The sequence below is a fragment of the Hemiscyllium ocellatum genome, chromosome 26 (assembly GCF_020745735.1).
Source record: "Hemiscyllium ocellatum isolate sHemOce1 chromosome 26, sHemOce1.pat.X.cur, whole genome shotgun sequence".
Taxonomy (NCBI): domain Eukaryota; kingdom Metazoa; phylum Chordata; class Chondrichthyes; order Orectolobiformes; family Hemiscylliidae; genus Hemiscyllium; species Hemiscyllium ocellatum.
Genome location: NC_083426.1, coordinates 1721750 through 1736159, shown reverse-complemented (window position 1 = coordinate 1736159; position 14410 = coordinate 1721750). Strand labels below are relative to the sequence as shown.

The 14410-nt window shown below is 43.2% G+C and overlaps 1 protein-coding gene across 5 annotated transcripts in view; it reads right to left on the bottom strand.

Annotated features, from left to right (window-relative positions):
• foxp4 (forkhead box P4) overlaps window positions 1-14410 on the bottom strand; it is a 390222-nt gene that overhangs the window by 153807 nt on the left and 222005 nt on the right. Inside the window, exon 1 of one of the 5 annotated variants that reach the window (XM_060845042.1) lies at window positions 7588-7652. The exons of the other annotated variants lie outside the window; for them this stretch is intronic. The gene's annotated coding sequence lies outside the window, so the exon portion shown is untranslated. Of the gene's footprint in view, window positions 1-7587; window positions 7653-14410 lie in introns of those variants that run through there. 5 annotated transcript variants of the gene reach the window in all.

The following is a 14410-nucleotide window of genomic DNA, read 5'->3' as shown; positions in this document are numbered from 1 at the left end:
CTGGAAAAGTTCAGCAGGTCTGGCAGCATCTGTGGAGAGAAATCAGAGTTGATGTTTTGAGTCTGGTATGACCCTTCTTTGGACTTGTCTTGCTGAAGTGGTGGAGGCTGGTACAATTGCAACATTTAAGAGGCATTTGGATGGGTATATGAATAGGAAGGGTTTGGAGGGATATGGGCCGGGTGCTGGCAGGTGGGACTAGATTGGGTTGGGATATCTGGTCGGCATGGACAGGTTGGACCGAAGGGTCTGTTTCCGTGCTGTACATCTCTATGACATAGACTATAGGAGGGTTTCTGTGTGATCAATAAACAGAGAAAATGTATAACCTATGTGGGTGAGAGACAGTTTGACTGGAAAAGACATCGAGAAGCAGACAGCTAGAGCCAGAAAGAAACACAAGATATCACACATCATTCTCTAGTTACTGGCTGGAATCAGCAATCGGCTTGGGAAAGACAGAAGGTGAGAAAAGAGAAACTTAGGGGAAAAAAGATAAAGGAACAGAAACAGACCACGGAAAGAAGAGGCCGATAACCCACATTCCAGTCTCCATACTCAAACTGCAGCCCTCCATTTAAGCCAGCCCTGAGTGTCCTCCGGTTTAAGCTGCCGGGGACTGTGTTCGTCCTGCCCTTACAAGGCTGGCTCTGTGGGCGCCAGGCACTAGTATCTGATCACGGACTCTTTGTGGATGTGCTGTGGATGATGGTACACTTTCCTTTCCCTGACCTGACAACGCACTGCTGCCTCTTTCCCTGCGCCAATAATGTCCTGTTGCATCCTGAACACACCAAAGGGAATAAATAAATAACAGTGAACAAACATTCGTTCTCATTGTAAAATGCATAATTAAAATTCGATGTAATTACCCACTGCTCATTAAAACAATGCTAATTAAGCTACATGAGTGGCCTTTATTCAATTAAAACAGACAACAAACAGTGTTTCCAAATCATTTAGCAGACACAGCATTAGATTATTGTTGCATATTCCTCTCATTTAAATTCTTCTTGTTTAATCCCAGGACCATTACTGAAACTGAGCGTGTGGCTCAGGGAACAGCAAGGATCCGAAACAGCTTTCCCCGTGAGCACAAAACTCGAGAGCCAAGGACAAGAACGGGAGTGAGCATTTCAAATTGGATTCTAATGAGGAGACATTCACACTGCCTCTGAAGACTGCGCGGGATCATTAAGATGCTTGTGGCATGACCAGAGTCACTGACGAGGTTTTTAATTGACAGAGGTCAAACTCGATGCTGAGCAGAAGAAAAGCGAAAGCTGAAATAGATTTGCAAAGCGGTACCGTGTGGTGTGCTGAGAAACGGAGTAATTACAATGATTGTTTGAAAAGCCTCTGAAAACTGATTAATAAAGAGGAAGAAAGAAAGTTGGAACAATGTCCCAACGGCTTAGGCGCTATGAAAATGCTTTCGTTTTTTTAATCATTCTGAAAGACGTGGCCCATTTAACAAAGGGTCTGCAAACAAGTGTCTGCCACACGGTGACACTGCTCAGGGAGAGGTGACACTGCTCTGCCTGTCTCTTGACCAGGAACCCAGTGGAAGCAGTTGATGCTTTACCTTCTGGAAATTGTGAGCCACCCTTCAAGATGGAGCAGGGGACAAGTTTGAGTCAGTACTGTCCCCACTCTCTCTCTTGTCAGCCAAGTACCAGTGATAAACCCTTTCACCTCTGAGTCTCAACGTTTATCTCTCTAAAATCCCTCCGTCTGGTAAGGGCATCTCCCCTAATTTCTCTCAGCATTTACTGAAGTCTAACTTCCCTTCTCCCAAGCCACACTGAACACCTGCTTATCTTGCTATAATAAAGCAGATCAACTGAAAGGAAGTGTACATGAAGGGGGATAACTGACCCCCCCGGCCCCCAGGGCGCTCCCATTGTTCTGCACTGTCACTCTGTATACATTATGCTATGGGAACCAATACCCAGGCACATGATCTGTGCAATCATTTCCAGAATAATGTTGAACTATGGGAATGCTGCACTGTCCCAGGATTATCACACCTGCTTTAAGACCGACTGAGTGTTTCCAGCATTTTGGTTTTAATTCAGATTTCAAGCCACCACACTGTCTTAGTTTTCATTGAATTATAGTTTGGTAACAGCATTGAAAGAGGCCATTTGGCCCTTCGTGTCCATGTTGATCTAATGTCTGAGCAATTTCGCTAGTCCCATTGCCACCTACTTTCACCACAGCATTGTACATCGTGTCTATTCAGGTGATTATCCTCTTCCTTTCTGAAAGTCCCAGTTAACCCAATTTGTACCACACTCTCAAGCAGCACACCCCACATCCTAATCACTTTATTTTACACTTGTTTATAGGATGTTGGCATTGCTAGCTAAGTATAGGGCAGTTGAGAGTCAACCCCATTGCTGTGGGTCTGGAGTCACATGTAGACCAGGCCAGGTAAGGATGGCAGTTTCCTTCCCTAAATGATGTGTTTTTATGACAATCAGTTATGGTTAAAAGGTTGTCATTAGGTCATCAGTAAATTCCAGATTTCTACTGAATTCAAATGTCACCTTCCCATGGTGAGAGAGTATTACCCTGGGGTTCTGGGTTGCAAATTCAGTGACATTTCCAGGAAACACTGCACTCTATCCATTCACCGTGTGAAAAAAGTTTTTCCCCATTACCTGCTTTGACAGCCACCTTAAACCTATAGCCATGGAAGAATGGCGATATGTTTCTTCCATTCTTCTCCATCCAGATCACTCACAGATATTAATGCTCTCATCAAATCACCTGGGAAACTTATTGACTCTGAGGAGGGCAGGCCCAACTTTGTCAAGCTATCCAAGAAACTGAAGTCCCTCTATCATTGGTACCATAGTCATAGAGATATATAGCATGGAAACAAACCCTTTGGTCCAACCAGTCCATGCCCACCAGATATCCCAACCCAATCTAATCCCACCTGCCAGAACCTGGCCCATATCCCTCCAAACCCTTCCCATTCATATACCCATCCAAATGCCTTTTCAATGTTGTAATTGTACCAGCTTCCACCACTTCCTCTGGCAGCTCATTCCATACACGTACCACCCTCTGCGTGAAAACATTGCCCCTTAGGTCCCTTTTATATCTTTCCCCTCTCACCCTAAACCTACGCCCACTAGTTCTGGACTCCCCTACCCCAGGGAAAAGATTTTGTCTATTTATCCTATCCATGCCTCTTGTGATTTTATAAATCTCTATAAGGTCACCCCTCAGCCTCCGACACTCCAGGGAAAACAGCCCCAGCCTATTCAGCCTCTCCCTGTAGCTCAAATCCTCCAACCCTGGCAACACTCTTGTAAATCTTTTCTGAACTCTTTCAAGTTTCACAACATCTTTCCAATAGGAAGCAGACCAGAATTGCACACAATATTCCAACAGTGGCCTAACCAATGTCCTGTACAGCTGCAACATGACCTCTCAATTCCTGCATTCAATAAAGGAAAACATCCCAAACGCCTTCTTCATTATCCTATCTACCTGTGATTCCACTTTTATGGAGCAATGTACCTGCACTCCAAGGTCTCTTTGTTCAGAAATACTCCCTAGGACCTTACCATTAAGTGTATAGAGATACACAGCACAGAAACAGACCCTTTGTTCCGACTCATCCAGGCTGACCAGGTATCCTAAATTAATCTAGTCCCATTTGCCAGCATTTGGCCGACATCCCTCTAGACTCTTTCTATTCATTGGCTTTTTAAATGTTGTAATTATACCAGCCTCGGCCACTTCCTCTGGCAACTCATTCCATACACACACCACCCTCTGTGTGAAAAAGTTGACCCCTAGGTCCCTTTTAAAACTTTCCTGTCTCACCTTAAACCCTAAACCCCTCTAGCCACTGTGTTTATGTGGTGAATCTAAAACAGTTGCTGGTCAATGATAACTCCCAGGATGTTAATAGTGGGGCATTTGGTGATGATAACACCATGGAATGTCAAAGGGCAGTGGTTAGATTCTCTCATGTTGGAGATGTCATTGCCTTGCATTTCTGTGGCACAAATATCAATTGTCACCCCAAACCTGAAAGTTGTCTTGATCTTGCAGTTACCTCAAGACTTGACTATTCCAAAGGTCTGCAGGTCAGTTTGCCATATCCCACCCTCCATAAACCATCAGTTCATCCAGAGCTCTTCTGCCTTCACCCTAACTTGTGTCACAACCCAAACATCCACCTCACTCTGCTCAATAACATGCCTGGCTTCCCAGTCCAACAACACAGCAATTTAAACATTTTCATCCTGGTTTCAAATCTCTCCATAACCTCACCCCTCCCTTTCTCAGTAATCTCTGCCAGTTCCACAATTCGCCTCTCATTCGACACCATTCCCACTTTTAAATGCTCCATTATCAGTGACCCTGCCTTCTGTTCCCAAAGTATTAAACTCCTGAATTCCCTCCCTAAATCTCTCTGTCTCTCCGCCTCTCCCTCTTATCTTTTAAGATGCTCCATAATATTTGCCTTGTTGTCAAGGAGTTTGATCATTTATCTTGTTACCTCAATGACACACCCTATTAGATTTGTCAGATAATGACTTCACGGAAGTGTTTTCAAAAATTTTTTGTTAAAGAAGCAACTTATTGCTTCTACCTCTTTGTATCTGAGACTGGCTTGTCTCTCCATGTGGGTCTCTCTACCTCCACACTGCTTTCCATGTCACGCACTCTGGGTCTGAGTGACTGACCATCACATTCATCTCAAATTTGCTCTTAATAGCAAATTAATGGGCCTTAGTAATATAATTTCATTTCCTATAGCTGCCACTTCCACTGAAATCAGCACAACTAAACTTACAAATTTCTGTGAAGGAAGATTCTGAAATTTTCCCACTGTGGGACATAACCTCACAAAGATCTCTCCCAGCTGCTAAAGCGGTGTGTCTGCTGTTTGATTAGATGAATGCTGCCAATTGGAAAAATTCCCAGGCTGTGGTCTGTCCCACCCAACTCTTATTCTCCTTTTGAAATAACAAATGATAAGGAATCTCCAGTTCTTCACCAACCAACCTTGACAGTGAGCTCAGATCTAGTCTACTATAAACGTATACACACTGTACAGTAAAAAAGCTGATGAAAGGAGGACTGGGATAGTCTAGGAATCAAAAAAAGGATTTACACATGGAGGCAGGGGCCATTGCTGAGTTAGTAAATAAACATTCTTTATCCAGGAGGGAGACCAAATTTGCAGTGAGATTGTGAGATATGAGATATACTAAAAATTATTCACGAGATGGTGTTAGATAGGCTGGCTGTGTTTCAAGTTGATAAGATGCTAGGGTTGAATGAGATGCATTGAAGAATACTGAAAGTAGAAATTATGGGGATGTTAGCTCCAACCTTCCAATCCTCTTTCGAGCAGAGTGAGAGATAACTGGAGAATTCTAAAGGTTACATCCTTGTTAAAAAAAAAGTTTGTGAGGGGTAATATTGGCAAAAACAGGCCAGTCAATTTAAATCTCAGTTATTGGAAAGCTTTTAGAAATAATAATCTCAGACAAAAATTGATAAAGTGTTGCACAACAGGCTTGACAGCAAATTGGAAGTCCATGCAATTAAAGGGAGGGAGAGGGTCAACGGGGATACAGTGTTGGGGGGAATCACTGGAAACAGAATGGTGACAAATGGTTGGTTTTTGAATTGGAGGAAGGTACATTATAAGGCACTTCAGGGGTTAGTGTAATACCCTGTGCTCCTCACTGTAACATTCTGATATATCCCACATAGCTGACCGTAACAGTTGGGTGCATCAGTCAGGGGTAAATGTAGACTAATAGGGTAGGGGAATGGATCTGGGTGGGATGCTCTTTGGAGGGTTGCTGTGGACTTGTTGGGCAAAATGGCCTGTTTCACAATGTAGGGGTTCTATGATTCTATGATGAACACCCTGATATATCCCACACCCTTCATCGTAACACCCTGATATACCCTACATCCCTCACTGTAACACTGACATATCCCACACACCTTATCGTATTTCACCATAATATTCTGCTATATCCCATACCCATCACTGTACCACTCTGATATATCTCACACTCCTCACTGTATCAGTCTGATATATTCTACATGTCTCACTGCAACACTCTGATATCGCCAACACCACTCACCTTGATACACTCCATAATGCACTTTCTGTCCATATTTTTTGTTCCACATGTATTTTCTTGTCTCTGATATCTAGATTCCAAACCCATATACACTATGCAGACCATCCTGAGATTAGTTTGAAATTGCTAGTGAACGTAGAACATAGAACAGTACAGCACAGTACAGGCCCTTCAGCCCTTGATGTTATGGCGACCTTTTATCTTCCTCTAAGATCAGACTAATTTACATATCCTTCATTTTACTATCATCCTGGGCCTATCCAAGCGTAGTTTAGATGTCTCTAATGTCTCTGACTCTACTATCACTGCTGACAGTGCATTCCACGCTCCCACCATTCTCTGTGTAAAGAACCTACCTCTGACATCTCCCCTAAACCTTCCTCTAATCACCTTAAAATTATGTCCGTGATAGACATTTTCACCATTGGAAAAAGTCTTGGGTTATCCACTCTATCTATGCCTCTCATCATCTTGTACACCTCGATCAAGTCACCTCTCATCCTTCTTCACTCCAATGAGAAAAGCCTTAGTCCCAACCTTTCTTCATAAGACATGCCCTCCATTCCAGGCAGCATCCTGGTGAATCTCCTCTGCACTCTCTCTAAAGCTTCCACATCCTTCCTATAATGAGGCAACCAGAACTGAACACAATACTCCAAGTGTGGTCTAACCAGGGCTCTACAGAGTTGCAGAATAAACTCGTAGCTCCTAATCACAGTCCCCTGCTAAGGAAAGCCAACACACCATATGTCTGCTTAACAACCCTATGAAATTGGGTAGAAACTTTGAGGGATCTATGGACATGGACCCCAAGATCCCTCTGTTCCTCCCACTGCCAATAATTCTGCCTTTAGCCCTGTATTCTGCATTCAAATTTGATCTTCCAAAGTGAATGACTTCACACTTTTCCAGATTGAACTCCATCCCACTTATCAGCCTGTCAATGTCTCTTTTAAAATTCAAATACATGTGAGCTGGTGCCTCACATTATCCTGTGATTTTTGCTGATACAATCTGGAAATACAACAGGAAATGAAGCCATGCTTTTTTGCTTGGCTCCATGGTGTTCTACCAACCAATGTCAATGCTGAACACACAGTTTTGGGTCTTGTTATATGGTTTTCTACATTAGTGAGCCTGGACTGTCCTACAGCTGTGAGCAAAACTTCTACAGCATCTCTGTATTTTTAAACATTAACCTGTCCAGAGTTGTTACTACACAGCTCTGGAGCAGGTGGGTCTTGAACCCAGCCTCCTGACTCAGAGATAGGGACACTACTACTGCACAACAAGAAACCTCTCTGCAGTGTCTCTCAACACTTTCCCAGGACATTGCAAAATATTTCCTGAGAGTAATTGATTCATTGACAGATGAACACTGTCAAATTGTCAAGACATTTCAAATAACACAGGGAATCAGCAGGAAGCTTGAGAGGTGTAATGTCCCTACCTCTGACCCAGGAGATACAGCTCGTCTCACCTGCTCCAGAGGTGTGTAATGACATCTCGGAATAGGTTGGTTAGGGAAGTCCTAAAACGAAATGAGATTTCCTAACATTGTCCATAACTATCATCAGAATGATAATGAGAAATAAAACAAAAACTATTATACAATTATGAACATTTAAATACAGTATAATTACTATCCATTGTAAAATGCCAGCTTCCTCTATTTAAAAATAAAAGCACTTAAATATCAGTTACTGTTAGGATGCAATTGTCAATTTATTCACAATTCAGCTTCACTAAATGTTAGTGATAATTCACCAGTTCAAAATCTGTGTTTTTTTTTGGTTGAGGAAGAAACATTGACTTCTGCTGTTCTTCAGAGTGATGCTGGGGTGGTCAACACCAGAATCACCAGCTTCAGTGTTTGGCTGAATTCTCACTGCATGGGGGCATGAACTGACAATCTCCAATCTCTGAGGGACAGTGTGAGCTGCAGAATCCCGATGTCAGTGTAAGGAGTATGCCCCTTGGTGCTGTGTGGAACAACATTCTGCTCTCTGTGCCCCTTTATGACTGAGGTTTAAAGAGTACCGTACTCAGGGCTGGATTTCCATGTGTTAGCACTCCAGTCTGACCCGAAATCAAACTGGCTGCCTCCTCCACGGTCTCACAGAAAAAGAACAGAGAAACAAAAGAACGACACTGAGACAAAAGCTCCAATCTCCTAATTGTTTGAAGCAGGAAACTAATTAGCAGGACTAATTACCGTGTTAATTTTTAGCAGATTGAACAGAGTATCTGGCTCAAGTTGACTGCTCTATTTGACTAGTCCTTAAGTAGAAAGAATTTGTTAAATATTTTACTAAAGCCTCACTGATTTAATTTGCTTTTTATTCCATTGTGTGTTGTCCTTTATTTGAAAGGGTTGTAAGAATATTTTCTGCATCTGTTGCCTATCGGGCTCAGTTCTTTTGCCGAGCTGTTGTTTCATCTGGTTTGAAGGAGATTGTCTCTTCTGTATCATCCTCCATTTTCCCAGAATAATTCCTGCTCCCATCTTACCCTTACCAGGTCTCAGGGAAATGAGTTCCCAATCCCCTTCCTGACAGAATAGGCTGCATCTGGGGCCATGAACACTGCTGAGGGGATTCAGGAAGGGAACTCTGGAGCAGAGGGCCTGGGTTGGAGGGGGAGCAGCTGAAGACGTGGCTGAATATGGTGTGGAGATTAAAATCAGACATGTGCAAGAGATCAGAATAAGGGATGCTAGGAGGAGGGAAGAATTGCAATTCGGGAGACTGAGAGGGGTGTTGGACAGACTGGAGACAGCTTGAGGAGGATTCAAAGGAGTGGTGCACAGGATCAAAGCCCAAATACGCTGCCCCACATCGCAGCATTGAAACAAAACATGCTGGAAATCACTGTGGGTCATCCGTGGATGCTGCCTGACCTGCTGTGATTTCCAGCATTTTTTGTTTTTAGTTCAGATGCCAGCATCTGCAGTAGTTTGACCCCAGTGCAACATTCAACGTGTCATAAACTTGATGTACAGTCTACCTCATACACCCTACTGTTCCTTGGCACACAACTCTGCAAATCTCATCTTCCCTGACAGACATACTGAGCAGCCCCTCTCCCCATTTCCATGGAACCAATTGGACACCTGTCCAAGACTGTGCCGTACCATTGATACCCCTCCCCGGAACCAAGACCATTGGGATCAGACCCCTTGCTGCCTGGCGAACCCAAACAGACCCCATCTCCCTTCTCCTGACAACTCTCAATCTCAGGGCACTAGGTTTGTTAAGGGAAGGTCCTGTTTGACCACAGTTTGATCAAAGTTTTTGAGGAGATAACAGGAGTGTTGATGAGGGTGATGCATTTAATGTGGTCTACGTAGATTTTACAGGCATTGAAACAATGGGTACGAAGGCGCTTTCTCCATTAGTAGAGGGGTCTGAAACCAGGAAGCATTGATATAAGGTACAAGATAGATGGCCGCAAGGCTGGTGTGAATCTGGAACTTGCTGCCTGAAAGGGTCAGAAACTCTTGTGACATTTGAGTAATATTTAGATATTCACTTGTATTGCCACATTCTCGAGGGCTATGAGCCAAAAGCTGGAAAATGGGATCAGTGTTGTCAGATTGTTGTTGAGAAGCATGGAGACAATAGGACAGGACTCTGTCTGTGTTATAAAGGTCTATGTGTCCACCAGGCAGAACTCAAGCTCCTATTGGACAGACAGTGGCTGAGTCCTGCTAGGCTGAGCCTCTAGAGGAGAGGTCTTGCTGTGTCACAATCACTGATCTGGGGAACATGGGACAATAGTATCTTAGCAAACTAAAGTATTGTTCGCCGAGCTGGGAGTTTTTGTTGCAAACGTTTCGTCCCCTATCTAGGTGACATCTTCAGTGCTTGGGAGCCTCCTGTGAAGCGCTTCTGTGCTGATTCCTCCGGCATTTATACTGGTTTGAATCTGCTGCTTCCGGTTGTCAGTTGCTGTCCGCTGCAATGGCCGGTATATAGGGTCTAGGTCTAATTCTATCAACAGACACATCGACCTAGACCCTATATACCGGCCACTGCAGCGGACAGCAACTGACAACCGGAAGCGGCAGAGACAAACCACTGTAAATGCCGGAGGAATCAGCACAGAAGCGCCTCACAGGAGGCTCCCAAGCACTGAAGATGTCACCTAGAAAGGGGACGAAACGTTTGCAACAAAAACTCCCAGCTCGGCGAACAGAACCACAACAACGAGCACCCGAGCTACAAATCTTCTCACAAACTTTGAAAACTAAAGTACACGACTTGGCCAAGATCAGAAAATTACAGCTTAATGACATAAAATATCGGATGGTTGATTGCACCGGATTAGAGAGATTCTCAAATGGTCCTTGTGCCTTTGCAACACAACAGTGAATAAAGCTTAATCCTGCAATATTCCTGATTGCTATTCTTTGATCCCAAAGAAAAATCATATGAATGTGCCCAACCATCCAAGGATCCTGGGGCAGTGTTTTTCAAACCCACTCCATCTAGAAGGACAAGGGCAGCAGATACATGGGAACACCACCCCCTGCAGGGTTCCCTCCAAACCACTCACCATCCTGACTTGGAAAATATATTGTTCTTTCTTCAGTGTCGCTGGGTGAAAATCCTGGAATTCCCTACCTAAGGGACATTCTGGGTTTACCTCCAGCACATGGACTGCAGCGATTCAAGTGGGCTGTTCACCCCAACCTTCCTCCTGACTGTGTTCACTCCGAGACAAGCTGAATCTGCTTTAATTGTAACACAAAGTGTTTCTCAGTGTTTATTGTCCACTGAATATTTGCTCTTTTATAATTGAGTAGCCTTTGGAAACTGATATAAAAACACTGATACATCTTCATATGTTGAGGGGAAAAAGGCAATGGGATCATATTTTAACCAGAGGCTTCTGAATGTTCAAAATTACCAGAAGAGGAGTAAAGGAAATGGTTCGTTTTACAAGGTCAAAATTTTCCTTTTGAGACAGGCAGTAAATTATGATATTTAAGTCATATGATGATTGATATGATGCCATTCAATGCTGCTTTTTCTGGATTACTGTGTAATTAGCGCATGCTCTTCGATTCTGAATGAAATAAGCCCTGAAGGAGGCAGCTGTGATTCAGTGTTGGCAATTCAATAATTATGGCTTTTACCTGCTCCAATAATTGTATGCCATAAGAAATTATTGGCCAGATTAATAATCTTTAATCATTCACATTTGCTTGCTCTGTTTTTCTCTTACAGTCACGGCAGCCTATCGTTCACAAGCTCACAGACACCCTCTGCTGTGATTCTCACACACAATACTCCGCACTGAGGACTTTCCCAACGTTTAACCCTTTGCAAAATTGGTTTTCACTTCCCAAAATAAAATTGAATTCCTGAAAAATTACCTAAATCTGTAAATGTTTGCATGTTTTTGTTTGATTGTATGTGACATGAGTGTGCATATGAGTGTGAATCTGAGTGAAAGTGAGTGCATTCTGTGAGAACATGTCTGTGTGTGTAAATGTGTGAGTAGTGACTAGTACAAGTCTGGGTACGAATAGTGTTTGAGTGAGTGTTGGTATAAGTGCGAGAGTGTGAATATGAGTACCATTTGAGTGTGTATTGACATGAGTGTGAGTATGAGTAGTGTCTGAGGTTTTGTTGGTATGAGTGTAAGTAGTGTTTGAACGTGAGTGTGAGCAGTATCTGAGTGTATATTGCTCAGAATGTGAGTGTCACGGTCAGTTAAATGCAGGGTCACCAGGTTGAACATTGACTGACTGAAATATGTCTGACCTACTCACTCCGTTTCCCAGGTGTGTGAGGCTTTGACAGGATGTTGATGGATCTCATTGGCTGGCCCATCCAGCCTGAACCTTGCATCATCCAAAGAGATGAAGGAGCATTGCTAATCCTTTAGCCACATTGTTAATCTATTTGGCCAACCCTGTTCTATTCTGTCCCTCACACTGAACATTGGATGGCACTATTATTGAAAACATCCTGAGTCACCCTGATGGGTATCTCCACTTCTTGGAACATTCATCCAAAGTAGCCATTCCATCTGTCTTTGTTTCTGGACCCAGAGGGTTTGAATGTTAGTCAACAATGAGGGTGCAACCTCAGATTTCTCAGTTTGCAATCACTTGCACAGCAATAAACCTTTTCCAACAATTCTGTGTAATACAAGCTGCATTGTTCTAGATTCTGTTCAATGGTCTTGAAATGTTGACCACATGCCTTGCATAAACATACTGCCCTTATCCGGAAATGTTCCTTCATTCACAACTTTTCACAAGTTAATCTTATCAATATCTCACACAAGATTATAAAGGAATGAGTTTGCAGTCTCAATAGCTTAGCAATCCTGAGGTCCATGGGTTGAAATCTCAGCATGGCACTGGTGAAATTTGAGTAATATAAAATTTGGAATAATGACAACCACATAACCACTGTCAATTGTTGGAAAAAACCTCTCTAGGTCACTAATGTCCTCTAGAGAAGGAAACTGCCCACCTTACCTGGTCTGACCTACATGTGACTCCAGACCCACAGCAATGAACTGTCCTCTGGGCATTTGGGAACAGACAATAAATGTTAGTAAAGCCCATGTCCAATAAATAAATAAAGTGGTTTGTTGGTTCACAAATAGACTAGCTTTATGGCTTAGAATGAGATCATTCGCCCTACTGAGTTCATGCTAACATTCTGATCTCTGACCTTAACAACAAATTTCAGATAAATCTCATTTTTAATGCAACAAAGTGAGCGAGATGTGTAACCTGATAACACTGAATTCACAGGGTTGGAAAGAGCTATTAAGATAAAGTCTGGTTGAAGATTTATAGCTCGGGTGTCCGTTGTTGTGGTTCTGTTCGCCGAGCTGGAAGTTTTTGCTGCAAACGTTTCGTTCCCTGGCTAGGGAACATCATCAGTGCTATTGGAGCCTCCTGTGAAGCGCTGCTTTGATGTTTCTTCTGGTATCTCCAAAGTCTATCCAGACTCAACCCACTACCATATCCCTGTAACCCTGCATTTTCCATGACAAATCCACCTAACCTGCACATCCCTGGACAGTGGGAGGAAACCAGGGCACCTGGAAGAAACCCACACAGACACGGGAAGAATGTGCAAACTCCACATGTTCGCCCAAGGCTGGAAATAACTCAGGTCCCTGACACTGCGAGGCTGCAGTGCGAACTATTGAGCCACCGTGCCAACCCTCAATTTTGATGCAGAAAGGATTTAAATGAGGGAATACAGGAAACCAGAATAAGTGAGGCGCAGAAGCTCATGAAGCTAGAGGAGATTTCAGAGAAAGGGAGAGTGTAGCGAAAGGAGGAGGTTACAGAAGTAGGGAAGGGCTTGCAGCTGGAAGACGTGACAGAGATAGGGAGGATTGTAGAGGTTAGAGAAGGTGTCAGAGACATTGAAATTCAAGGCCCTGAACGGATCTGAAAACAAGAGCTAGACTTTTAAAATTGCCTTTTGTATTTATGCATTTCCTATTTGGGCAGGTGCTTCTTTTGGAAAATGGAATTAGTTTTGTAAACTGAAGTGGGGCCGAAGTTGCAGTATATCTCCTGTCCACGTTCCATCTCAGGCTGACCTGTTTACATTGAATTAGAATGGTCTGGGCTACAATCTTGCTGTTTCTCTCTCCTTGCCTGTTTCAGTCTCCCCTGGTCCCTCTCCACTCTGTCAGTCCTAATGCTGTTAGTTTCCTGGTCTCTGCCTACAAAACTATCTTTAAAAAAAGAATCAGAATTGACCAAGAAAAACGAGGGGTGGGAAAAAGACAGCAAGAAATGAAAAAGAAAAAAATAAAGAATCGTGAATGATTTTTTAAAAAGCCCAATATCCATTTCAGGATTAAATAGGAGAAAGCAATGTCTTCAATCTCCCCGGTTCTGCTCTAACTAAAACAAGAAATCCAGTCTTTGGTACCTAACTGTTGCAACAGTTGCAGTCTTGCCAACTTTAAGGGCATTTTACTGGCCATTAGATAGGCATATTGATGAAAATGGAATAGTGTAGGTTATGGGCTTCAGATCGGTTCCACATGTCGGCACAACATCGAGGGCCGAAGGGCCTGTACTGTGTGTAATGTTCTATATTCTAACTGTAACACACAGAGCAATGTACCTGAATATAAACATGCTCTTGTAAAACTAAGGGTTCCGTGCTGTCAACCTGCTATTTTCAGAGCTCACTCAGCCTTATCAGGATCTATTCAGTGGGATTACTTGTTGTTAGCTCACAGATAAATGAATGCTTTAGGTTTACCCTGTGTCCAGG